This window comes from Capsicum annuum, chromosome 7, assembly GCF_002878395.1.
Source record: "Capsicum annuum cultivar UCD-10X-F1 chromosome 7, UCD10Xv1.1, whole genome shotgun sequence".
NCBI classification, from domain to species: domain Eukaryota; kingdom Viridiplantae; phylum Streptophyta; class Magnoliopsida; order Solanales; family Solanaceae; genus Capsicum; species Capsicum annuum.
Genome location: NC_061117.1, coordinates 127,291,062 through 127,318,759, shown reverse-complemented (window position 1 = coordinate 127,318,759; position 27,698 = coordinate 127,291,062). Strand labels below are relative to the sequence as shown.

Below are 27,698 nucleotides of genomic sequence, written 5' to 3'. Positions count from 1 at the left end.
TGATAGGAGAAATAAATTAGAGGTTTTTTCTGCATATGACAATAAGGGATTAGGTCCTTATGTTGCATAATGGAGGAAGCGTGATAATAGGGAGAATATTCATCTTTAGGTGTTAATCACACTGATTAATGTCATAAATGTGAACTGATGCCCAAAAAGGAGTAAATAGCTACATGTAATGTTGATAATGAGCAGCTAACTGCAAGGGATCAGATCCTTAGTTGTGCAAGATATAATACAGCTCACATGTGTTATCTGCACAGTTTTGTCATCTTGTGTAACAAACTTTCAGGTGCTACTTTGTACTAATTAGGACTGCTGGTCCAACGATATTTCAAGCCCTAATCATCACTCAACTATAAAAGAAAAGATACGCCTCTTCATCAAATAGTTTTTTCATAATTCTAAGGAGTGAAGAGAGGTAGCAAAAACTCCATTTCAAGACTGCTCAAGCATTGCTCATGTTCTTATCTTTGTAGTATGCTTAATGAGTAAGTGAGTGTTCTTGAGCGAGTAATGATTTTTAATTGAACTACTTATGTTATAATAGTAGTGTTTTATTTTTTTGAGAAAGGTGCTTAGGTATAGTTGCCTAAGCCTATGACTAATTCGAGTTAATCAGTAGAGAGGGTCCCTGGTAGAGTTACCAAGATGATCTTGTAGTAGAGTTGCTACTAGAGAAAGGAGCCTAGAGGTAGGCTTAAATCTAGACTGTAATAGAAGGTTGATTATAGTTGATTTCTTTAAAGCTTGTGAGGGAAAGCCGTGGTTTTTCCCTTTCTGGGTTTCCACGTAAAAATATTATGTCTTTACCTTTCCTGCACAATCTTTTACTTTCTTGTTATTTGTGTACTTTGCCTGTGATTAAATTTGAGGGACCTAGTCCCTCACTGCATGGTGCAAACCCCAAGGGTTTCAACTAGAGGCTTGATAGGTACTCCACATGGTTCACAAAATAAAGTGGGGGATCAAACCTAATGTTTTAGGTCCTAGTAGGCTAGCTAGCATTCCTAGCACCTAGATATGATAGTGTAACACCCTGTACCTTCCAACATATTTACAACTAAGTGAACTTGAAAAATATTAAAATTGAGATAGTAAAAGAAGTTATTCGATGTTAAAGGTTAAAATAGCTAAGTGTAAATTAGTGTTAAGGGATGGAGATTTGAAATATTGACTTAATCATAGATTTTCTTACTTAACTTACTTAAGAAAGTAGGTGATAGTTAGGTGCATCAACTACTTTAACTTATAGACCAAATTATAGGGACAAGTACACCAAGCACCTACTTTAAATTCTAGCGCAAATTAAGTAAAGGGAAAAAAAGAGAATGGACAAACTAACACTCTAAAAGCTGCCCCTAAACCCAATAAGGTCAAAGCCCATGAAGATATATAAATTAAGGTCAAATAGGGAATCACCTCCTTTGAAATTTAACCAACTTAAAATGGACAAGTAGGAGAATCACCACCTTTGACATTTGACCTACCTAACCGAGTTCTACTAAAGCATGTGTGATTCATCTGGAATGTATATCCAGCTTTTTCCAAGTTCTCTCAACTTCTCTTATCCATCAACCAACTGCCCTTTTATACTTCTAAGATTCTTGAAGTCCTCTTTATGTATTTGTTTGGGTAGTGAATTGTATATGTGTTACTGGTGAGAACTCATGGATAACGGTTGGAATCCATGAGCTCAATATCATCCTTTTGTATTGGAGAAGTTATAGGACTATTTAAGGATTGTTTTTCATGTGTTGTTGTTGGGGGTAGCTAGGTTGATTTTGGAAGAATATTGTATTAGCTTACTGTTTTTTGTATACTTGCTTATTTTTTATAGGTTGCAAAGCCTGGGGAGAGCTGTGAGACATCATGAGAAGGTCAAACATTTTTTATATGTGATGGAAGAAGAAAGTTTGAAAAGAACACCCCTAATTAGAAGGATTGTGGGCTTGTTGTTTAGCTACTGCTTTGATGAGTTACAATATCCCAAGTGGTTAATTATCTAGTGATTTTAGCCTTATTATTTGACATTTATTATATATAAGTATTATTGCATTAAAGATCTGATAAGAACTTCATAAGTTATACAAATTTGGAATTGAGGTATGTAAGGCTATTCGATTCAATATTGTTTGGCATGAAATCTTATTCTTGTTTTACTATCAACAAAGCGAGCTTTCTAAGTCATATCCATGGTAAAAGAATAATGATTGTGTAAAATATCTAATGCAGTTAATGATCATCTTTTTATGGGCCATGGTTTCACAACTGTGTCAAGTACTTCTATATGTGTTCACTATCCTATGCCAGTATGTTTAAACTTCCAAACAAAGATACTCTAAGAAACAAGTTTCATGACTTATCCTCTTATGTCAAATGAGGTTCTTTGATTTAATAAGATTCTATATTGCATATGTTATAAGTTTCCATATATAATACACATTCTGCTCATTATAGATGTCATATGTCCTTATGTGGAATGTACATTTGTCCCTAATTTTGGATCTATCCATGTGCCTTGTTATTTCACATATTTATGCACCCTTTTATTTGACATCGTCTACTAAGTGTTTAGATATTATATCATCTTATACAGTCTTTACCTCTTCATTTAAGGAGTTACATGTCTCTATTTGAAATGTGAATGCACATATGCCCCCATTTGAAATATATAAATTTATTTTAAATGAACCATGTGCTAAGTAGAATCACTTTATCACCTGTTAGATAACTTAATGACTCATTTTCTACATTCCTTAATGACCTCACTTTTTACATGCCTTCATGGCTCATTTGTGTATGTTTTTTTAAGGCAAAAAACCAAATAATCCAGAAAAAGCAGAAATTGTTCGATTTGGTACATGTAAGTACTACAAATCAACACTATATATCTATATCCCTTTTAGCACAAAACTAGTTAGTTGTCATAGCAAGTCTAAGAAACTATGAAAGAGACCCTAAAGGACTAAACAAAAGATGATCATTCACCATCATCAACAACAACACCATTTTCACTGTTGGAGTTGGTTGTTGTTACTGTAGTATTTTTGCTCAAAAGAGTAAGCTTTTCTTATGAACATTTGCAAAGATTAACAGGGTATTTAATGGCATTTAGCTCTAGTTTTCTCAATGCAGCATTACCAAGAACAATGCCATAAATATCTGAAAGCCTAACAAGATAAAGCAACACATCTGAGAGCTCTTCTCCTAAATGTTGCTTCTCTTTTTCTTCCCATTCTAGTAAACCTCTTGGGACCTCACCTTTCCACTGAAATATTTTAGAAAACTCTCACACTTTACAAACCAGTGCTAAAAAGAGATTTCTTAGAGTATGAAACTGATCCCAATCTCTTTCTTTAGCAAAATCTTCCCTTTTTTCTTTAACTCTTCAATACTCACTGACCTTTTTCTTCCTTCTTATTCTTCTTCATTATTCACTGATTTTCCCTATATTTTTATTTATTTATTTGGGTGATTTTACATAAAAGTTTAATTTGTTTTGCTTATTTGTATATATGCTTTGTACCCAATGAGGCTCATTGAATCATATAAGTTCCTAAGTATTATATTAAAGTTATATTTAGTTTCTATGTCATTGTTACTGCTGCAAATATTTTATTCACTTGTCTTTACTATTGTTTCATAGGAACAAAGATAAAAAGAATTCCAAAAACCAAAATTACAATCTCAAAGATTAAAGAACAAAATAAACTAAATCTATATAATCATGAGTGGCAGCCCGTGCGCTAAGAGCCTAGCATGGGTCAATCCCGGAAGCAAATTTACATATATATATATGAATGGAATCTTAGGGGGGAAATCCTATCATGGGTCATCCCAACTGATGTATTTATAGGTGGCAGCTCAGAGGAAAAACCTTTGCATGGATCGATACTAATTAAATTTATGGGCGGTAACTCAGGGTTTAATACCTAGCATAGTCCAATCTAAATTTATGTACTTATGGTGGTATCCCATGGGTTATAATACCTAGCATGGGTCAATCCTGATTTGTATATATATGACGACCGTATCCTAGGGGTTAGAATTCCTAGCATGGGTCATCCTCTTTAACAGTGATTAGTTGTTCATTTGTATCACATGTCTTACAAATTTTATAAACCAAAGAAGAGAAATAAAAAAATAATGTAACCTGCATGATTCCACAAGTTTAAGAAAAGGTGGTATCTTAATCCTATTTATACATTTGTACCTAGTTTCATTTGAGCACTTGTTTTATGTATGATTACTTTATGCCTTACTTATTAGTACACTCTTTTGTACTGATATCCCTTATAATGGACAATATGTTTCATGTTGAAGAAATAGGTCTTTCAGCTAATAGATTTGTAATACCCCAAATTTCTAAGCTCTAGATCTCTTAAAAGATAGGCCACTAAATTAGCTTTCAACCGCTTCAAGTCTCATCTTAATCTAAAATTATGGCAAAAAATTATGCAGGTTTTTCACAAGTACCTGTAAACTACCAGTAGTTATGAGTCCAGCATACGACTCATAGTCAGACCTTATGAGTCATAATGTGGACTTGTAGCCTGACCAGTGAATGACTAAAGACTCAAGCTTCAGACTACGACTCTACCTAATGACTCATAGTTAGAATTAATGAGTCGTTGGAAGGGTATTCATAGTCATAACAATGTATGACCAAAATCCAATCTTTAGAGTATGACTACACATTATGACTTTTGGTCAGTCATGATGAGTCATAAGGGGTAGTCATAGTCTGACCAGTAAAGGTCCCAAGACCTATCTTATGACTCAGACTACGACTCATAACCAGATGTCAAGAGTCATAGATGAGTCATAACAAATGGGGACCCAGAATCTCTACACATTTTAATACAGGATTTTTTGTAATTTTCACTCCTTCTTAACCCAAACCCATATCGTTTGAGCTCCCAAAATGTTATTTATCAAGGGTAAACATTACCCTAATTCCTCATAACATCAAAATCGCTTCTCCTACACAAAATAAAAGTAATTCTCTTCTCCCTAAGAGCAAATTAGGGTTTCTCAAGAACAAGATCAACTTCAAGGATTTCACCAAAGCTTTTACTTTAGGTATGTGGGATATTAATTAATGGTCCCTTTCACCCATTGAGTCCCAAAGATTTTCCAAAACTCTCAAGTTTAATTTATCCTTTATACTTAGGGTTGCATAACAATTATGAAATTTCTTAGAGTTACAGTCTATCCCTAGAATTTGAACCATATGTATATGCTATTTTCCCAAGGTTAGCATCTTTTCATACCTAGAATCATAATTTCCCTTAGTTTAGTAATACATTATGTTTTAGGGTCCTTAATCATGAAATTCCTTACAATATTCTAATAATGTTATTATATTTAATGTATTGCTCAGTACTGGTGGTTTATGAACTCCAGATACCTAGATATTCAGGCATATTTTAGATTTCTAAGTTACAAGTCATTTAGACCATGATTGTATCATTATATTCAAATTATGATATTTATGTTGAGTATTCATCAGTTATGAACCATGTTACACTTTTATTAGAACCAATGTCAGTTCAGTTGGGAGTAGGACTTAGCACTGAGCAAACCTAGCGATGAAGGCTCACCTTCTAGTCGAGGACTGAAACCTGTAGCAGAAGTTCCTAAGTTCCAAAACTACATTGCTAGCATAGGTTCTGAGAGGTCACCCTCTATTTCAGGACTGACACTCTCTTAGGGGTCACCCACTAGTACAGGATTGACACCCTAGTCCTTTGGGACACTAGTTTAGTGGATCCACACAGCTAGTATTGGTATCTTTGGCAAAATACTGACACCCTTCCAGGGGTTACAGGTTGGAACCTAATTAGCTAAAAATGTGGCATGTTGGTTAAATTTTAGCTCCCATAGTTTCAGTTCAGTATTTAAATTATGATCACTTTAGGTTTGCATGACCAAGTGTTTAGTATACTAGATATTTAGTTAACCAGATTATTTCAGTACATATTATACTTAGTAGTCTTGCATTTGATTTATCATGTTCATACATTCAATATTATTATATATGTTTATCAGTTGCCTTCCATCTCATATACCAGTACATTTAAAGTACTTATCACATACTCTCTATTGTGATATGTTGTCTTATACATAGGTTTGGATGCTTAGTTCCTAGATCACACATAGTCTATCCCTGTATCACTCAGCTGCAAAATTGGTAAGTCCTCATTAGTTAAGGACTAGTTATATTATTTATCATGCTTTCCAGTATTTTAGTTTATGTTATTTCAGTAGTCAGTATTAGTTGGGGACCCGTCTCAACAACTCATCATGTTTAAAGGCTTTCAAAGAGTCAAAAAGTTATTTATGTTTTCAGTGATGAGTTTTAGAACCCTTTGTTATGGATTTGATTATTTAGATATTTTATTAAATGACTTTCTTACAATATTTTATTGTATTTCTTATAGTATTTATAGTTTGTGCTAGTTTATGGGTTAGCTTAGGGTCACTTTTAGCTTTAAGCACTCTGTTATGACTAGGGGGTAGTCTTAGGTCATGACAAGATCTCTCCAATAGAATCATAGGATACTTAATGAATTTTGGTAAGCTCAAATTTAATTCAGGCCTTTTGCGAGTCTTTAGCATATATTTTGATATTATACTATAGTTAAGGGCATGGTGGGGTCCTATCCTGACCTAAGATAAGTAGTTTACCTTTTAAAGACTTTGTAGACTATTTCTAAAGTAATGCACAATTATGTCTTGTTTTCTATTACTTATTACCTCAATGACCAAGTGATGTGTATTTATTTTGTGTCGATCCATATGGGTCTTTTATTAGGATATATTACCTATACATATTAAAGCTTTATAATTACCATATTTACATGTATGGTAAGCAGAAGTTATGAGTTAATTCTCTTAGCCTTTTGGGTATTAAGTGCTTGTCCATCCAAATAAAATTTAAGGTGTGACAGATGGCATGCACTTGCCAGGAGTAGAAGCCATGTGTATGGTTAAGGTAGCCATATCAGATGAGGAGTGGTTCAAGAGATTGAGAAAGATGGATCCACTAAATTTTTAGGGTGGATATATCTAGGATGCATATGAATTTCTAGTAAGTTACCATGAGAAGCTTTGGGGTATAGGGTTAGTTAAGTCCCGTAGGGTTGATAATATAACCTTATAGATGCATAGCCCAACTAAGTAGTGATGGCTCTCCGATGTTGACTCCAAGCCTACGAGATCTCCATCGATGACATAGGCATTATTTGTAGTGGTTTTCCATGACAGAATTATTTCTAAAAATATAAGGAATGAGTATAGACATCAGTTTGAGCACTTGACTCAATATGGTATCTAAGTAACGGAGTATGAGACTTACTTTTATATGTGTCATCTTGCTTCGGTAATATTATTGGATAAGACTGATGATTTGGAGGTTTATGAGAAGTCAAATATTCAAGATCAAAGAGGCACTATTTCTTGTAGCTTAATTTGGAGAAACTTTTCAGGAGGAACTTTAGGTAGATAAGGAGTTTGATCTCATATATTATTGGAGGTTAGGGATATAAAGTAAAAAAGGTCCCACACATTTGGTCAATTCAATAGGAATTCATTCGGAGGTAGGGGCTCTTTCTGGAAAAAGGCTTTCTACCCCAACATGATAGGCTAGTTCATGAGACTATTTAGGTGTCGTAGGGTTGATATTTAAAATGAGACTCTTTCACCCTAGGGTGGACTTCTCATTATTCTTCCCAGCAGTTCTCAGGTCGTGGTGGCCATTCTAATTATTTTGGCTCTTTTAGTTTTTTGAGTTTATCTTAGCATATTACTACTCATTATGTCTTGATATAATATATGATTCTCGTGATGTGCCAATTCATGTTAATACCTCAATAGGTGATTTTTTTATGGTAGATTAGGTGTATGGATCTTGTGTTATGTCTTTTTTGGGGTATGATACTCAAGTAGACTTGATTATTTTAGATATAGTAGATTTTAATGTGATTTTAAGCATGGATTGTCTATCTTAATATCACATTGTCATGGATTTTCATGACAAGACAATTACATTAGTCATATTGGGTGTCCCAAAGTTATAATAGAAGAGTACCCAAGGTTCATATCCTAAGAGGGTACTTTTCTTTCTTTAGGCTCAATGATTGGTTGAGGAGTGTTTTATTATTTGGATTATGTTTGAGATACTAGTATTGGTACACCTTCTTTAGAGTTACTTAGGAAGTTTGTGGATTTTTTTTTGTAAATATTTTGGGCGTTTGTCCTAACAGAGACATTGATTTTTGCATCAATTTAGGGTTAGGAACCAAACCCATTTCTATGTGTCCTTATAGTATGGCTTTGACAGAGTTGAAAAAGTTGAAAGACTAGTTACATGAATTGTCAAGTAAGGGATTTATTAGATCTAGTGTGTTGCATTGGTATGCTCCTGTGTTGTTTGTGAAGAATAAGAATGGGTATATATAGATGTATATCAATTATCTCCAGTTTATCAAAGTGACTATCAATAATATATATTCTTTTTCATATATTGAGGACTTGTTTGATTGTCTTTAAGATGTTTTGGTGTTTTCAAAGATTGATTTATTATTAGGGTACCTTTAATTGAGGTCCATGGCTTCGTATATTCCTAAGATGGCTTTAAATACTTAGTATGGTCATTATGAGTTTTTGGTTATATTCTTTACATTGAATAATGCTCTGGCAGCATTTATGGAGTTCACGAATAGATTATTTAAGTCGTACTTAGATTCCTTTGTGATTGTATTCATTGATGATATCTTGTGGTATTTCAATAGTGAGGTGAATCATTATAAGCAAGAAATAATCAAAAAGAAATAAAAGTTATATAATTTTTTCCATTTTTATTTATAAGGCTATACGGACTAAAACTTTAGACTTTCTCAGTAAAGCAGATCAAACTTATTATTATTGAAATGATCTAAACTATTTCAAAAACCCAACATGTACTTTATATTACATTAGGATCCTTGAAGCTTTGAGGACTGTACACCAAAGATTAAGGAATAAGTACCCCAGAGATTAAGGAATTTGTATGCTAAGTTCTCAAAGTGTTAGTTTTGACTTATTTGTATGGTATTCATGGGGCTTTTGATAATGAAGGATTCTATTATAGTGATCGAATGAAGGATGAGGCAGTTTAGTATTTGGATAGGCCTACTTTATGTATGATCTAAAGGTTTATTAGTTGGGTTGGCCACTATAGATGGTCCGTTCATGGTTTCTCTTTTATTGCAACAACTTTGACCAGGTTGACTCGAAAGAATTTTCTTTTTTAGTAGTCTAATGAGTTGAAAAAGAGCTTTTAAAAGTTTGAGACCTTACTGATTTCAACACCTATTTTGACCTTACTTCTGGAAGGTTACAGATTTACCATATATAGTAATGCTTTGGGAGTTAGCCCTAGTGGTATTCTAATGTAGGAAGGGAAGATTGTATCCTATGCTTCGAGGAGGTTAAAGACTCATGACAAAAATTATTCTACTCATGACCTGGAGTTAGCGGTGGTAGTGTTTTCTCTAAGTTATGGTGATATTACTTGTATGGGGTTCATTATGAGGTATTTATCAATTATCTTCACGTTCAATACATCTTCAACCAAAAGGATCAATTTTTTTTAGAAAGCATTGGTGTATGAAAGGATTATGGCATGATTATTTTCTATTATATGGGGCAAGGCCAATATAGTGATTTACGCCTTGAGTAAGAAGATAGAGATCATGGGTAATCTAGCGTTATTGGTAGATAAGGAGAGACTGTTGGCCATGGGTGTTCAGAGGATGGCTAATAGTTTCATGTGACTTGGTATTATCGATCAAGGTAAAGTTCTTGGTTATGTTGAGGTACAGTCCTTAATGTTAGAACATATTAAGGGTAGGTAGTTCAAAGATAGAAAGTTGTGCATTATTTGATAAAAAGTGTTAGGTGGTGAAGCTGAGGAAGCGACTATTGATTAGGAGGAATTTTTAGGACTAAGGGTTGGATTTGTGTTCCTAGAGTGAGTAATTTGACTAGATTGATCTTGAAGGGGGCTCACACTTTAAGGTATTCAATTCATCTAGGTGTGGTGAAGATGTATCATGACCTGAAGCAATATTAGTGGTAGTTTAGGATAAAGAAAGATATCATAGAGTTCATGGATAAGTATTTAAATTGTCAGTAAGTGAAGTATGAGTATTATATTTTGGGTGGCTTGACCTAAGGATGCATATACATGAGTGGAAGTGAGAGTACATCACTACGGACGTCGCAGTTGGTTTACCTCAGACATAGGGAAGTTTTACTCCATTTGAGTGATTATGGATAAATTGACCAAATAGATTACTTTATTCCAGTAGAGATGAACTTCAATACAGAGAAGTAGGCTAAGATCTATAACTGAGAGATAGTTTGATTGTATGATGTTCCTATTTCTATCATTTTAAATAGAGGTACTTAATTTACTTCACACTTTTGGATTTCTATGTAGTGAGAGTTTTCTCTTAGTCAAAGATGAGTATGATTTTCCACCCTCAAACAAGCGGTCAGTCAAAGCAGGCTATTCAGGTTTTGAAGGATATGATTCAAGCCTTTGCGATTGACTATAGTGGTCATTGGGAATAGTATTTACCATGATTAAATTCATCTACAGTAATAGTTATTATTCCATTATTCAGATGACATATTTGAGATTTTATATGGGAGAATATGTAGATCTCTAGTTGGGCAATTTGACTCTTTTTAGGTTAGACCGTGGGGTATAGATTTAGTAAGAGATTGGATGGATAAAGTGAGGTTGATTCACGACCAACTCCTGGCAGCCTAGAGTAGACAAATGAATTATACAAATAGAAAAGTTCATGATTTAGAGTTCATGGAGGGTAAGTGGGGCTTGATGAAGGTATCAGTCATGAAAGGTGTGATAAGGTTTGGGAAAAAAGGCAAGCTAAGTCTGAGGTTTATTGGTCCATTTGAGATTTTTCAGTATGTTAGGGAGGTAGCCTATTAGTTGGAGTTACCTCTGAGTATTTTAATTATGCATCTCATTTTTGCTCCGATGTTGAAAAAGTATCATTTTAATGGTTCTCATGTGATTCAATGGGGCTCGATGAATTTGTACCATACCTAAATTTTGAGGAAGAGCCCATAGCCATTTTGGATCTGTAGACTAGAAAGTTGAGGTCAAAAAGTATTAATTTAGTAAAGATCTAGAAGCATCATCTAATTAAGGAGGTTATATAAGAGGTAGAGTCTTAGATGTAGATTAGATATCTCAAGCTTTTTGATAATTCAGATATCATCTTTACTCTTATATTTGAGGGTGAACATTTATTTTAGTGCTGGGTGATGTAATAATCCGAATAGTCAATTTTAGATTTTTATATTTTTTGACCCTTTTACCCATTTCTTAGTTATATTTTGGTATTTGTGGTCTATTAAAGTAGGTGACACGATTCTTGAGGCATTTGGTTGTATTTTGTGCAATTTTTTTATTTTGAAAGGTTTTAAAGTTGGTGGCATTGATTTTGATCAACATCTAGAGATTTAGATGTCTTATGAGAATTTTGTCGGTTCTATTAGATCCAAAATATTATTTTTATGTGAGTAGTGTGGTTATTTTGGGTCATGGAGCTTTTGGATGTATTATGGGTAATTGATTAGAAAGTTGGAGTTTTTGGATTAGAGATGACTTCGGTCACTATTTATTGATAGCAACCTTCATTGGTAATTCTGATGGTTCCATTGTGTCTTGAATATATTTTTGAATAGTAGCATAGTTGGATTGTGTTTGTAGGATACCAAAATACAACACCCTAGACTTTGGTCCCTGTAAGAATTCTGAAATTTTATCCTTACTGCCTAGACTACGACTCTCCATATGAGTCATAGGGAATCTTGACGGGTCTTAAGGACCCAATCGTAGCCTTCCCAGTGTGGTGTCCTAGAGTTTCTACTATGACTGGGACTAGGGGATACAAGTCATAAAGACTCAAAAGCAGTCATATGGTGTCTTCCGTAACCTAACCATTGTGATGCCCAATAGTTTCTGCTTTGATAATGACTGAACCATGCAAGTCATAATTGTTGAGTATGAGTCATATAGGACAACTCATAGCCATCAGTATAGGTGATCATAGACACTGTCCATACTATGAGTGGGACCTTGCGAGTCATAAAGTGACCCTATGAGTTGTTAGGTCACTCGTAGCGATTGGGCAGTCAATTTTCAGTATTTTCATTAAGAGAACTCTAGTCAATTCCCCTTTTCCCTTACTTAGGCTCCATGACCATAAAGCACTCAAGGGGTTATTTCTCATTCATAACACAATCAAAAACAATCTAAACTCTCCAAGGTCAAGATACTTAGGGTTTCTAAGAAGTTGGTCATCTATGGGCTCAAGGGTTTATTTCGCTCCATAAATCTTGGTATTTCAGGCATGTTACTCTTCCCCAATTCTCACTTTATGAAAAACATGTATTTTACATGGTTTAAATTGTATGGATTTGAATGTGATGTTATGGTTGAGGATTTTGACATGGTTTATTCTTAAATTGTTTTCCCATGATTTATTGTGCATTGGTTATGTTTTATTATTGGTTTTGAACTTTTGGGGTGCATGGATATGGTTTCCCCTAAATTGGTGTTTTGAAATTGGAATTGGTTTTGAATAATTATGTTTCCTCAATCCACTTGTGTAAATGGTTTTGAATCGTGGAATTGTTGCTTGTTTTGACTTACTTATGTTATTGCGTTACATAAATGGTTAAATAATGAACATGGATTTTGAAGGCCTTGTTGGCTATGTTTTGATTTAATGAATAAAGGAGGGTCGAGTTATTCCCCCAATTTGAATTGATAAACTAAAAAGGTCGAGGCATCCCCCCAAGTTAATATAGTTTTTATGGAATAAAGATAAGTTTGTAAGTATAAGGGTACGATGATACCTATGGTGTGCCTTAACGGTTGGTTCTTTGGTTAACAAATGGGTTAAGTAAAACTTTCTTTAAATTGGACTTGATGGGGGTTATGTAGCGAAAATGTGAAGGTATGGGTTTTGGATGACTTATACTGGAAACTCATGTTTGCCGATGTGAGGTTTGTTCTTGATGACTTATGTGCATGGTTCAAACTACTGAGATATTTGTATCTTAGATTAACATGGGATCGGTTCATTCCCTCGTCTTCCTTGATACCTCTGATTCTTACGGGTAACACACATTAGGGCCCTTTCAATAAAGGAGTTGAACCCATATAGCCCGTGGGTGTCTGTTTATAACGGTTACGCTATATAATCCAGGATAAAGTTTTACTTCAGGCTAAACCTTAGTCCCTATCCCGGTATATTATTTATGTATGTATATGATTATGCTCACATGATTTTGAATTGGATTTGACTTGGTATTATTGTTCCCCTATCCTTGAAACAGCTGCTAGTGCTCAACCCACTAACCATCTCCGAACATTGTATACCCACACGATGTAGGCACTAGAGATACTTCTACTTTTCCTGCATAGTGTTGGGTGGATTGGCTCAGTTCATCGGTTGGTTATGGTAAAGGGGTGAGCCTCCATACTCTTGCAGAATTAGTCATTTCAACGGTTTCCCTTCATAGATTAGAACTGAGGAATTCACATTAACATTTTCATTATCATTGTCATTGTCAGAGTTAGGGCATGTCCCAACATAGATTGATTTCGATTTTGTTAGAGGCTTTGAGGATATTACTGTGGACATGGATATTGGTAGTGATGCTGGTTATCAACATCGGTTGTCGGATTTTGACTTGTTTTAGATTCTTTTGAGATTTTATATCCTATCATGTTATATATTCAAATTTCATCCACTGCTACATGTGTTATATTCTATTTGACTAGGAAATAAAGGTGGTCTTCGATCCTTAGTGGATTTGAGATACCCATCACGGTCAGGCCTTGTTCGGGTCATGACACAAATGAAATTTGAGGGTCCATTCAAGACTCTTAAAAGTTGATCTTTTTGTTGGTTTTTCTATTGCTGGTGAAAAGAAAAACCCTCCTTCATGTTTGTTATGCCCCTATATCATGGAAAAGAAAATCCTTCTATATCGCAATAACAGGGGCATAGTTATGCCCACGAAGAAGGAGTAAGTTGGTTTGGGGCCAGGTCTTATTTTGTTCTAAGGAAATGGAATCAGTCCATGTCTTACACAATTAAACTATCGTGATAACAATGGACTCGAGTTTTTCAATGTTGCAATCACAAGGTGGTGGTCGTGATCGCCACATACAACATGGTTGGTAGCCTTTTAAAATTTAGTTTTTGAGATCCAAACATTGGTAAAATTTCAAAACATAAACTTTATCATTTCTCAATGATTATGTCATGATTTTATCTTCAAATCTTTGTTTTTCAACTTGAAAATTTAAAATTTTTTTGATAAAATTGAATAATGGTATTTTGATGATTTCAAGGTCTATTTCAACTTCATTTTTGATAAAAATTTAAATTTGAACTCCCTAAGTACTGTATAAATTATTTTTTACTAAAATTCAAGTTTTTCCCTTGTGGGATCATGTAACAACCATTTTTGTTATTATGTATAAACCTCCTATTAAAAAATCTCATGTTGAAATTCTACTCGAATTAAAAGTTACAAATTTTAGGTTAGACTAGTTTTGAGGAAAATCGGAGCGAGGTATGGTCTAGGAAAAATTTGAGAATGATATGGGCAAGTTTGGTGGTTTTTTATTTGATTTCTAGTTATCTAAGATGATAAGAAACTCGTAGGAATTTAAAAAACAAATTTGGATAAGTAGAACTCTCGAAAATAATCTTAGCGTAAAGGGCATTGTTTGAAATATCCCTAATTTAAATTATGTTGTAAGAATTGGGATTTTTAGGCAAAACTGGACATTTTATTCCATCGACACTGCTATAGAGACATGTATGCTATTATAGCAATGTGTCGCTTAGCATATAAATTCCCGCTATAGCGATAGTAAGACCTGGTCAATGCCTATTATTGCAGTATGTGATGCTTTAGCAATTCCTCTATAGCAGTGTATGCCACTATAGTGGTGAAGTCTTAGATTTAATTAATTATTCTATAAAATAGTTTATTCTTCTAAAATATTTTGGGACAAAAGAGGGGGCATTTTCAGGGGATTTCCACTACATTTTCATTTTTTGGCTTTGTTAAGGCAAGGATTTCTTTTTCATTAACTAGTATTTGATAATTAAGCCTTCGGATTGCTAATTTATAGAGTTTGGGAAGGGTCTTAGGACTTATTTTTGTTATTTTCTGGTGCAAGGGAGAGAATTAAGTAATAAGTTAAGGGGTATTGATTATTAATGGTTAATTTTCTATTGTATTTTGTTAATTCACTAATAGGTCCATGGAATTGGTAGTTTTAGGTGAATTATGGCAGGAAAGTCCTTGAAAGGGAAGGGAATGATCATGAACTTTACCTTAGGATTGCTAATTTAAAATGTTTGGGAAGGGTTTTAGGGCTGATTTTAGTTATTTTCTAGTGCAAGGAAGCGAATTAAGTAATAAGTTAATGGATTTTTATTATTAACGGTTTATTTACTCTTGTATTTTGTTAATTCACTAATTTATCCATGGAATTGGTAGTTTTAGGCGAATTATGAAAGGAAAACTCTAGAAAGGGAAGGGAATGATCATGACTTGACTATAGGGGTTATGGTGTGAGTTATAATTCCCAACATGGTAGGTCATTTAATTAATTATGTGTTTATATGTGTGTTTTATAGCTGGAGCAAGCAAAAATGGCACAGAAAGGCAAAGCTCCGGCTTAAAGGAGTTATGCAACCTTAGTTTAAGGTAGGTGATCATATTGGCTATCCAAATTGTGCTATATATGCATGTTAACTACTTTGTAATGTGACTTGTTAATTCATGTTGCTTGGTGTGGTCAATACAAATAATTTTACATTGTTGTATGATTTTGACCTACCTCATTGCTAAATATGGAATGTTTTTGTAATTAGAATGTTCTCATGGGTTATTGGTGAAACAAGGTTGGTAGACACTTGTGTTTGGGATTTAGTACATAAATAAAAATTATCTCATGTAGGTCATGGATATAGGGTGGATATTTCACCATAGTGTGTATGTACGAGGGTTAGGTGAGTTTGATGGTTCCATAAGAGAATTGAGGAATATATTTTGCGCTTGATAATTGTTTACATGTCTTGAATTGGCTTGGCTAAATGTGACTTGGTGATATTTTGTTGACTTTCGAGGTTTAATCTTAAAGTATTTATTTGTTGTTTGTTAGTGTATGCCAGTTTGAGCATGGATTAACATGTTGTACAATAATTTGGTTATGTGTTCATAGTCTCATCTTTGGTTGGATAGATGATCCTCCAAGTACACTGTTTGTAACACCCTACATTTTATAGCTAGAAATTGAACTGTCATTCCTACGTGAGTAAAATCTAATCCTATAATTTATATTTTCATACATGTTTCATTATCTTTATCCTAGTGTATGAAGTGTTTATGAGGTAAAACAAATGTTCATAGGAATCACTTAGAGCAATGTTGATCTAAGAGCCTTTGATTCAGCCAAATTTTGATATTCAATTCTACAAAGGTCAACTTTGAATGTTTATAACTTTTTAATATGTAGAATTTTTCATCTTAAGACCCACCAAATGATATATAATTGAATTGTCTTTACAATGATTCCAATATTTCCTTAATTTGATACTTGAGCGAAAAGTTATGACCATTTTTGTGAGAAATAGTAAGGGCTTACGATAGACCCACACCGCAGGGGATATTCCCCTGGACTAGGGTTTGCATCGTGAGGACTACTCCCACAGACTAGGGGATCACCACAGGAGCTATTCCCCCACTGTTTCAGCTTCCTATGGGACAAGGGTTAATTTGGTCCTTTCCCATCAACCCCAAACATCCAAAGCACAATTTATAACTCTATAAAATTTGATATGTGTATTCCATTTCTAAATATATAGAAACTATCATGCGTGTAAGTTGAAGCCTTGAAATAGCCTAAAATCTTATTATAGAGCCTTGTTTTAAATTATAATCTACAATTAGGCCCTAACCAAAAGTTAAACTTGAATGAATGAAAATAATACCATTAGTTGAGCATGTTTGTTTTCTTTCAAATTCATAGTTCCTTATTGATATGTATACATTGTACTTGTTGGGATTCAAATAGGTTATAGGGGTGCAAAAATTGGGGAAAATTTGAACTCTTCGAATTTTGAGTTTTTCTTTGACTTTTGGTATTCCTCACTTTTTTTGAAAACTAACAAATGGTTTTTAGTTATATATATACCCTAAATCAAAGAAGTTTGATACTTCTAGGAGAAGAGCAGAGTCCCCTGATCCTAGTGGTTCAGTGAAGGAGTACCCGAGGCAGCATTGCATAGATATTGCAGTTGCGGTGATATGTAGATTCATGATAGGACAGACTTGCCGGGCTACTCAGTCAGCTATAGCCCGGCCGAGGAAGAAGTCAGCTAAGATTTCACCACCACACACTCCTCCACTTGATAATGATGATGATAAGAAGGAGGATATAAAGTCAGAGGCCACTCCATAGGTTTCTGCTCAGGATCCCCAATTTGAGGAGGGGTCCTAAGATTTATCTAAGGAGGTAGAGAAGAAGGAGCCATCCGTAGTGCCCTAGTCTGGGGAGGGTACCTCCACTCGTGAAGAGCAGACAGATATACCCTAGTCTGATGAGGGTATAGAGTAGTCTTCCTATGATGCATTAGTTCAACAGGGGTAGAGTCCCACACCTACACTTTCCCTATATGCATCTCCTGAGAAGAAACATCAGAGGTGGTGTATGGAAGGGATGCGGGAGATTTATACTATTGACAGTCATGTATGGGAGCTAGGTAGGCCTATAAGGTATAATTATGAGAAGAGTCAGATTAAATTTTTGGGGCTAGATCAAGTACCATAGTTGTGGGTGGCATTTGACAGATATCTGCTAGAGTGAATGACTAGGCCACTTAATTCCTACAGCCCAACTATGGTACAGGAATTTTATGCATCCTACAAAGCCATCATAGTCCTTCCTATACATAGATAGCCAGGCTTGATCAGATTTGCTAAAAAGTAAAAGCTTGGTCACATATTGGTTAGAGAGGTCAGAGTTGATATCACAGAGGAGACTATCCATAGAGATATATTTGGCCCAGATTAAATCACTCTTGCATCCATTATTAAGTGCAACCACAGATTAAGGATCGTACGTGATAGATATATTATATGGGATGCTGAGAACTGATGAGAGACCATTGAGATAGATAGGTGTATAGCTGGTGATAATTCACCATTATGTGACACAACCCCATGGATTAAAGGGTAATATATGATCAAGAAGGGCCTTTTCACATTGGAAGCCAAGTTTTGGTGGTTGTTGATTAGAGAACGACTGATACCCACTACTTCAGATAATACATTAACATGAGAGAGAGTTACATTGGTTGCCTGTCTGATGGAGAAAATGATGTTTATTTTGCTGACATCCTCGGGTATGAGTTACATGACATAGCCTTTAGGGAGTTGGCTAATCAGCCATTTTCTTACATAATATACAGGTTATGTGATTAAGGCAGTGTCTCTGAGATACCAGAAGTTGAAAAGAGGGTACTTATAACTACGACTGTACAGATGATACCAAAATTTGATGAGAGGATACTTACGATCGCCACTATGTAGACGAGGACCATGAAGGTTTTAGCACCTTTAGGAATTTCTAAGATATTGAGATAGCAGTCAGCAGTACCATAGGCCCAATCTATAGGCCTAACAGTCTTTATAGAGCTTGATGAGATACATCATGATGATGTGGGTATTAGTTTGTACATGGAGATAGGGGAGAAGAGAGAGGCTCCAGATTTGAGTACATAGGGCGAGAGGACACAGGGTAATTTTTCTTAAACTTTGGTGTTAACCTATGAGACAATTGGTGTATCTACAGAGCTTACTTACCCATCCACTATAACTCCTATGACAGGTATAATTACTGTATCCAATAAGTTTTTATAGAGATTAGTGGATAGTCAGAGGGCCACAACTACTCGATTGAAGGTTGTTGAGGCTAAGATGACTACCCTTTTTAGGCAGATAAGATCAGGGGTTAGGGCTAGATTTGAGCAGGCTGAGGCTAGATGGGAGGCCACTCAGAGAGTTGCACTGTTAGAGCTGTGTGTTGATTTTTAGACACGACTCGATGAGTTGGAGAGATGGTTTACATCCCAATACATAGACACAGGTGTGTCAAATCTAGCTTAGATGATAAAGGATTTTGATATCGTATGAGTAGAGGTACACTCTCTTGTAGAGAGATATATAGCCGTCACTTCCTTAGTTATACCCTCCGTGGTCCAAATATCACCTTCACGTATGTCAAGATAGTTTGATTTCATTGCATAGGATTATGAGGTTGTCCTAGTAGTTGGGACCAAGAGAGGTCATATAGACGATTTGCAGGATCCTAATATGACAGAGGAGGAGGCCGTTAAAAGAGCCAGGCATAATTCTTTAGAGACTGTATTCATCGACAGGTAGAGGCATGTTTATATATTAGCAGGTGCATCATCTAGTAGTGCACTCCACCACCACCACCTCTACCAGCTGATATACCCTTATCTAGGGGTGCTACTAATTCAGTCACCTAGTGTGTCTTAGGTATGTTCTTACTTCCCTATGTTTTACTTTGTTTTAGTGAATTGAGGACTGTGTGTAATTTTTAGTTAGAGGTGGATATATCATGCCTCCATGGTTTTTTGTTATCGTGTTTCTTTTCTTGTCGGTCGCAGTATGGTTATAGAACCGGCATGTCTAGGATAATTTTGTACTGTGTTGTATTTTATTTTTATATTGTATGTGTCTTGGTGTAATTAGGAGATTTTTAAGTATTTATGCCAGTAGTCATGTTTTGATTGATTTTTGATACCCTTTTAAAAAAAAACTTAGAACTATATTGATGTATAGATGTGTGCGCATTGTGGATCTTATTATGGCATTAGGATTGGGGACATGATAATCATTTGCTGACAATTTCATGAACTAGAAAGGTAGTAGTTAGTAATATTATCTTGGTACTATATGTGTGTGAGATACTACCTAGTTCCCATTATGTGTCAAATTCAAAACTTTCCGATTAGCTTTACCTAGGTTAAAAGATAGTTGGTTAGGAAAATATCATAGGCCATTTTTTATTTCAGTCTACTTCTAGCCTAAATGACCTTCCATATGCGAATTGTATCCCTTGATCCCTATTTTGAGTCTTATAAGTCTATTTTTCTTATTTTTACCATTCACCCCATTTGTAGTACAATGAAACTGTTTTGTCCCTAGTCTTCCTTGGACATTATGCACCTCAACACAGGCAAAATTCCTAAGTTGAGGGTGGCTATCATAGGGGTGCATAGTATAAAATAGGTATGAAGAAGGCTAAAGTAAGAAAATTTAGAAGGACTGGGTGTGGTAGAAAAAGAAAAAGAAAAATTGTGAAAAAAATAAAAAAGAAAGAATAAAAGACCACACCCAACCTAAATGTGCAATAAAGAATAAAAGGGAGAAAAGGGTGGAATAAAAAGGTAATTGGCTAGTAAGTGAGACCCCAAGGTTAGTGCAGTGTCAAGGAGGCTTAGTCACTTGATATGTCCATATGTACCATACCAGCCCCTAAGCCTACATTACAAGCTGAGAAAAGTCCTATAGTGATCCTAACTTGACTCTCTGAATGCTATGGTAAAGAAAATAAGGGATAGCTTATGATATTTGACATGCATTGAGTGGAACTTCTTTGTTGAGTATGAGTGTCTCTTGATCGTCCCTACATTGACATACAATACTTCATATGAGTGAGTGGGACATCTTTGTAGTGAGTGCACTTGAGCCATGTTGCTAACTATCTGCTTGTTTTGGGTCATGTAATTTGTACATATGAGTGATTGTGTATTGATAATGTAATTGTCATACCTTGATCCCATTGTGCCACATTGTTGTGCTTCAGTTTCATACAAAGTTGCTTTTGAAAAGAGATATAGAAGGGGATGTTATGATTTGAACTTAATGTGATGACTGACTGCCTTGAATATCTTAGACTCTCTTAGTTAAGTGTCATTTTTGTTTTATTGTGTTTTTGTTGCCTGAGGACATGTGAACGTTTTGAGTTTAGGGTGTTGATGTGTCATAGAAATATAGCACTTTGGATGCCTAAAATGAGTAAAATATGCAATTTTTTGATACCTTTTTGTTAAATATGATCTGTTTTGGGTATGTTTTGCAGAAAATCATATTTTAAATGATAAGTTCATGAAAAAGGTAAAAAGGGTGTTTTTGGTCATTTTTGGAGCAATTATGAATGTTTGAGACACTTTTCAGCTTGTTCGTGATCAAAGCATGTTCGAAAGTTGAAAAAAAACTGAAAAGATGACTCCCAGCACCTACCAAGTCAATCCACGGACCACATATAGGACCTACGGAACGCAGGTAGACAAAGCAGGTGCCATAGGTCAAAATACAGAAAGCTAGGCTGCAGGATTTGTACCTGTGGTTTGCACCTGTACCTAGTGTCAGGACCGCAGTTACTATCTGCGTCTGTGACAAACCGCAGGTATAAAGAGCAGATGTCCACCGACCTGATTTTCTTCTATTTTATTTGGGTTTTGGTTTTAGGGTTTCCTCATGTATATAAATACCCCTTACGTACTTTTTAGTAGGAGTTACGCACTTTTGATACTCAAAAACATATTTTGATTCCAAGATCCATCTTTGATCTTGCGATTTCTTGTATTGACTTCATTTGATTATTCAGTGTACGGTTGTGAGTTTTGATTCATCTTATCATTATGATTTCATCTATGCTTTCTAATATGAATTTTATTGATTTCTTCACAATCATGAGCAACTAAAACCCATAGCTAAGGTTGTGGAAACCCTGAGAAATTGATGAAGTAATAGAAGTGTGATTGTTGTTCTGAACTATTGATTTATCTTTGTTATGATTGACTTTTTAATGGGTGCACATAGTAGGATCCCGCCTAGATATTGCTACTTCCTCCAAAAGAGGAGTACTGATTAGGAAAAGATAAAGACAACAATAATTTGAGTTTAACTATCGATCCATGCTTCTAGGTTCTATCTACATAAGATGGTTAGGTTTCATCTAATAACTAGAGACTTAAAAGGTAATAGTTAACTAGGATCAAGATAAGGATTAGTAATGCGACACCCTGAGTTCAAAAGGTAAAAGGTGAAACCCTTTTGCTCATTCAAAAAACTATAGATAGAACATAACTTATCGATTTTGCATCAAAGGTATTAGGTTGGTTCAACAATGCACCATAAGCCTATGAAGTTGAGAAGTCAGGGAGAACATAATCCTAGTGTTCACTTATGACTGATTTCAACCAAGTTAATATTATTCTTTGCTCGAGATTACTACAAACAATCCCCCCCCCCCCCCCCCCCCCCATTCACTTTTCTTGTTCTGCTCATAGACTACAACTATTGAGATTTGCAACTCCACGTGTTCCCTTGGGATTCGAACTTAACCTTAGTTGGTTTACTATATCTTGACATCAACTATACCATCATCTAAAAAGAGGTGTTTCTTGGACTTAATCAACCCTGCATCCCATGGGGATACAGCATCTGGAGACAGTTAGTGGGTTGAGCACTAGCATGTAACTCAGGGATAAGAATAAAGTAATAACAGTTCAAAATCTTGTTCAACTTAATGTACATGTTCACTTACATATATGCACATATATATCTAGATATAGATATATACACACACTTAGATAAGATTCTGGGATAAGGAACAAGGCTTAACATGCATTTTTTAAAATCTTTTCCTGGGTTGTGTAGTATAACCGTCATAATGAGGCACCCACAGGCTATATGGGTCCATCTTCCCCCAGCTGAAAGGGCCATAGTACATGTAACCGCACAAACCAGAGGATGATCATATGTACATATGAAACATGAGGGACTCAAACCTCCCGGCATATATCAAAGGTGACTTAATTATCTAGTTAATTAACATGGGGGACTCGAACCACCCAATAATATAATAAGGGGGCTCAAATCACCCGGTCATTTAGACTCTCACGTTGGCAACTGCGGTTTCCAGTATTAGTCCCTCGTGACCTCTACTTTTACGGCCCGGATACACATCACTTTTTTAAGCCCAATTAAAACACTTTTCACATATTTTATTCATTAAAACACAATACATCTTAAGGCATACACTATCGGTATCGTCATACCAATACACTTGCAAGGTAACATCATTATGCCATTACAATTTCCATTAACTTGGGGAAAAAACTTCCTTTGGTCATTAATACAAGGTGGGGAAACAACGACTTCCTTTGTTCATTAAATTAAACCATCATATTTCAATAACCTCTTTATATTATGCAGTTATTCTGAAAATAGTTCAATGCAATTATACTCGTACTCAAAACCACTTTCACAAAATTGGGTTGGGGGTTATTACCATTTCAGTTGTCAATATTGACAAAATTTTGAGAAATCACAATCCCCCAGTTTATTCACCATGCACATGTACCCCACAAGTTTAAAACCATATATAAAGCATGAACAATGCATAATAAATCATGAGAAAACAGATTAAGCAACATTTATTCCAAAACCTTCAACCCATATCAAAACCCATGTTCAAATCTACGTAAACAATCATATAATTTCATGCTTTAATTGAAACAAATAAAAAGGTAGACTCAGATGCCTGAAATATTAAGAGTTATAGAGGAAATTTGCCCTTGGAATCTCTGATTGACCAACCTCTTGGAAACCCTAATGTTCTTCCTTGAGAGAGTTTTAAGAAGTTATTTCAATTTTTGTTTTGAAGTGATAAGGATACCCTAAAGGGGTTTTTAGTTTTGGGTAATGATTAGAAACAAAAAGGAAATGTCCAAAATGCCATTATTAAAAAAACTGAAATTTATCGCCCAGTCGCTAAGAGTGACCTTACGACTCATAGGGCCACCCTATGACTCGTGGCACACAGTCGTAGGCTGGACAGTACCCCATGGGTACCCATACGAATTTGGCTACAAATCGTACCATAAGACTCGTCAAGAGACCTTACGACTCATAAGGTCCAAGTCGTAGTGTTAACAGAATCTTTGGCATAAAACACTAGTTGCCCCACGATTTAGGCTATACGACTCATAATGTGACTTAATGACTTGTAAGGTACAAGTTATAGTAGGAACAAAATACTTATCAAACACACTGGGAACCTTACGACTTAGGGTTGTATGACCCATAATGACACCTTACGACTCATAAAGTAAGTCATAATCTAGGATGTAAGCCCATAGGTCAAAACATTTTCAACAATCAAAATCTGGGGTATTTCAAATACATCCCATACAACTGAAGAGGATATAAAACCGGGTAGAGCTTGGGTTGCCCCTTGCCGCACCTACTGCTGCAGGGATGGAATACCTAGAGCTCTCTCAGTCTCAGGGGCTATAACAGGATCAAGTGATGGATCCCAAGCCTGATCTAAAGCTGGTATTGCTACTCTATCCTATACCCAACCTCTGGGTCAACCTTGATCCCTACCCAAAACTCTAGTAGCAGGCTCGCAGTCCTAATTTCTGTCTCCCATACCTCGAATCCTAGCCATCTGCACAAGGAGTGAACCAATAAAGATTAAAAACCAACTCAAACCCAATGCACTGAAATGGATCAAGAAAATGACATTTTCCCCTATAAAAAGCTCTGTAGCCTCTCAAAGATAAGACATAGACATCTTCACACCGATCCGTAGAACTCTACTAAACATTGGCTCTAGTATTAAAAATACCAGTGAAGCCTAGGCTCTGATACCAAGCTGTCATGACCCGATTTCTCAAGTCATGATAGCACCTACTTTATCCCACCAGTAGGCAAGCCAAGCCATAGCCTAGAACGATAGGCAAAGGCTAACATGAAGAAACCAGAAAAAAACCACATATAATAATAACAATAGTAATAATAAGCGAAAAACAAAAAGGAAATATATAAAGTATACAAAATGAGAGAAAAAAAAGGACCAAAATATACAAACAAATGCCTCCCAAGACCTGGTAAGGTCTATACTAGAGCCACTACTAAAAGATACCCAGAGTACTAGACAAAATCCAAAATATACACAATATATACGATCAATCTTGAGTACAAGAGACTAAACTAGAACATATAGAGGAGGATTAGCCTTAGACGATAGCAAGCTCACCCTACTCCAGATCAGTACTGGAAAGTAGGAGTTACGTCAACACCGGTTGCTAGTACTCAGATCTATAACAAGGAAAAGATGCAGAAGTGTAGCATGAGTACTAAAGCAATGGATTCTCAGTAGGCATCATCGATCAACTGAGCATAATATAGGAAAAGTATAACTAAAATGTAAGGGTGTAGTTAAGTCAACAGCAAATAGGGATTGAAAGGTAAACAAATATCGAGCTATACAAATGCGATATAGGAATAAGTAAAAGCGATATTAAAATATAAATAACGCTATAATAGAATCCAATCCAAACATAACCTAACTAGGCCCCGATAAGCCTATCGGGCACATTGAAGAAGACAATTAACCCGACTGTGCCCCTATAAGTCTGTGGGACACAAAAGGGTATTTACAAAATAATAAACATAAATAATTCATAACTGAACCAATCTCAAGAAATTGTAGCAGTCATCTAAATGTGCACCGAGTTTGAATCGGTACCAATAGGTAGTAACGAGAGGCAAGGCGTCGGGATCGAACCGGTAGTGGTGGATAATAACAAGAGTTCATATGCCGAATTTGAATTGAAAATAGCAGGTAATAATGAGAGGCCACATACATGATATACAGCAAAACTCATAATCAGATGTTGGACTATCCTCCGTGATTTTCATATGTTTTCATCCATTTAAAATTCTTCTTTATTTATTTTATTTAAATATATCGGTTATATTGATATATATATTCTAGACTATTTATTGTTGATTCTAAATTTGATATTTCTTCTTTTTGTGAATTTATTGAGTTTTTACTATCTCCGGGGGTTATGTTATACTGTAGTCTTTCTATCCTTATTTTTAATTCTTTACGTTTTTCAGATATTATTTGTTTTAATTCTTTATATTGTTGTGGTTTTTGTACGTTATTCATCTAAATAATATTTATAATATTTTTGTGGATATCTAAATCTAATTTTATCATAATTAACAAATTAATTAAATAAATCTAATTATATACTACTTTCGTAACTTTAATTAGCATAGACTCTGATACCATTTGGAGGGGGTGTGGATAACCTGGGTAATAAATAGATCTATTATAGCTCTAATGGATCTATTTTTATTTGTTCATGGATATTTCTTAACTTCTCTAAACACTTTTATTTTAGTGTATTTATTTTAATTTTATTAATTTTCATATCTTGGGGGTGATTAGATGGTATTTGATTAAATGTTTTACCGTAATATTCTTTAGTTTTTTCTCTTAGTCTTTGTAATTCTTGTATATTATTTTGGAGGTATTCTAAATATTCTATATCTTTTGTTCTAAAATATTCAATTAAATACTCTTTCATAAGTATTTCTTTTAATCTTATTTCTTCCATATCTTGTCTCCAATATTTTAAATATTCATAGTCTATCATTTTATCCTAAAGTAGTTATGATACTGTAAATTTCTTTGTAATAATTTATTCTAATTGTACTATATCTGATATTAAGTTCTAGGTTATCTATTTCATTAATTATCCTGTCTTTTTCGTCTATGAATAATTCTATGTCTAAATCATATTCTAAACTGTTTTTTAATTCTAGTTGTTTTATAGTTTAATTTATCCAAATTAATCTTTCTTTTAATTGTTCTCTTCCTTTTCTAAGCTGGTTTCTATAATTAATTTTTTCGTATAGTCAACTTTGTTTTTCTCTAACTCTTTGAATATATTCTAGCATTTCTTAATCTTTGTAATATCCATCTGAATAATTATCTAGGTAGTAATAGTGATTGTCATCACTTAAGTATATTTCTCCTAACTCGTCTTCTATCTGATTTACATCTAACTCATTATCTTCAATGTTAAATATTTTTTCCCATATTATTTTTTTCACTTCTATAATTTCTATATCTCTAAGTATGTATAAAACTAGTACTTCAAAATTATTTGTCATTTAGGTGGGTTAATTAAATGATCTTATTAATTCCTCTATATTTTCTTAAGGTATTCTATATATTTTATATCTTTAGTTCTCATATATTCTTCTAAATTTGTTTTCATTAATTTTTCTATTAATTGTATATTTTTCATATCCATTTTCCAATGTTCTAAATATACGTAATTTATCATGGTTGATGTGTAGGTTGGGTATGTAAGTATTTATAAGAGTAGTTAGGTAGGTGAGGTATGTAATTTATTCTAGTCATAAAATATTTATCAAATATTTTTTCCAATGTGATTTTTCTTATATCTACAATTTCTATATCCTTAAAGTACATACAAAACAAGTATTTTAAATTTATCTACCATTTCGTCAGATAAATAAGTATTCATTTTTCATATGATGCTTTTTCAAAATATTCCCTTCAATCATACACATAACAAAATATGATCATTTTAGATTACTATATACTAGATTATTCTTAAATAACATATTCTTCAGTCACTATTAGCATG

The 27,698-nt window shown here is 34.5% G+C and overlaps 1 pseudogene; it reads right to left on the bottom strand.

Moving 5' to 3' along the window:
• Nucleotides 1-2,983: 2,983 nt before the first annotated feature.
• LOC107876639 overlaps nt 2,984-27,698 on the bottom strand; it is a 65,122-nt pseudogene continuing 40,407 nt past the window's right edge.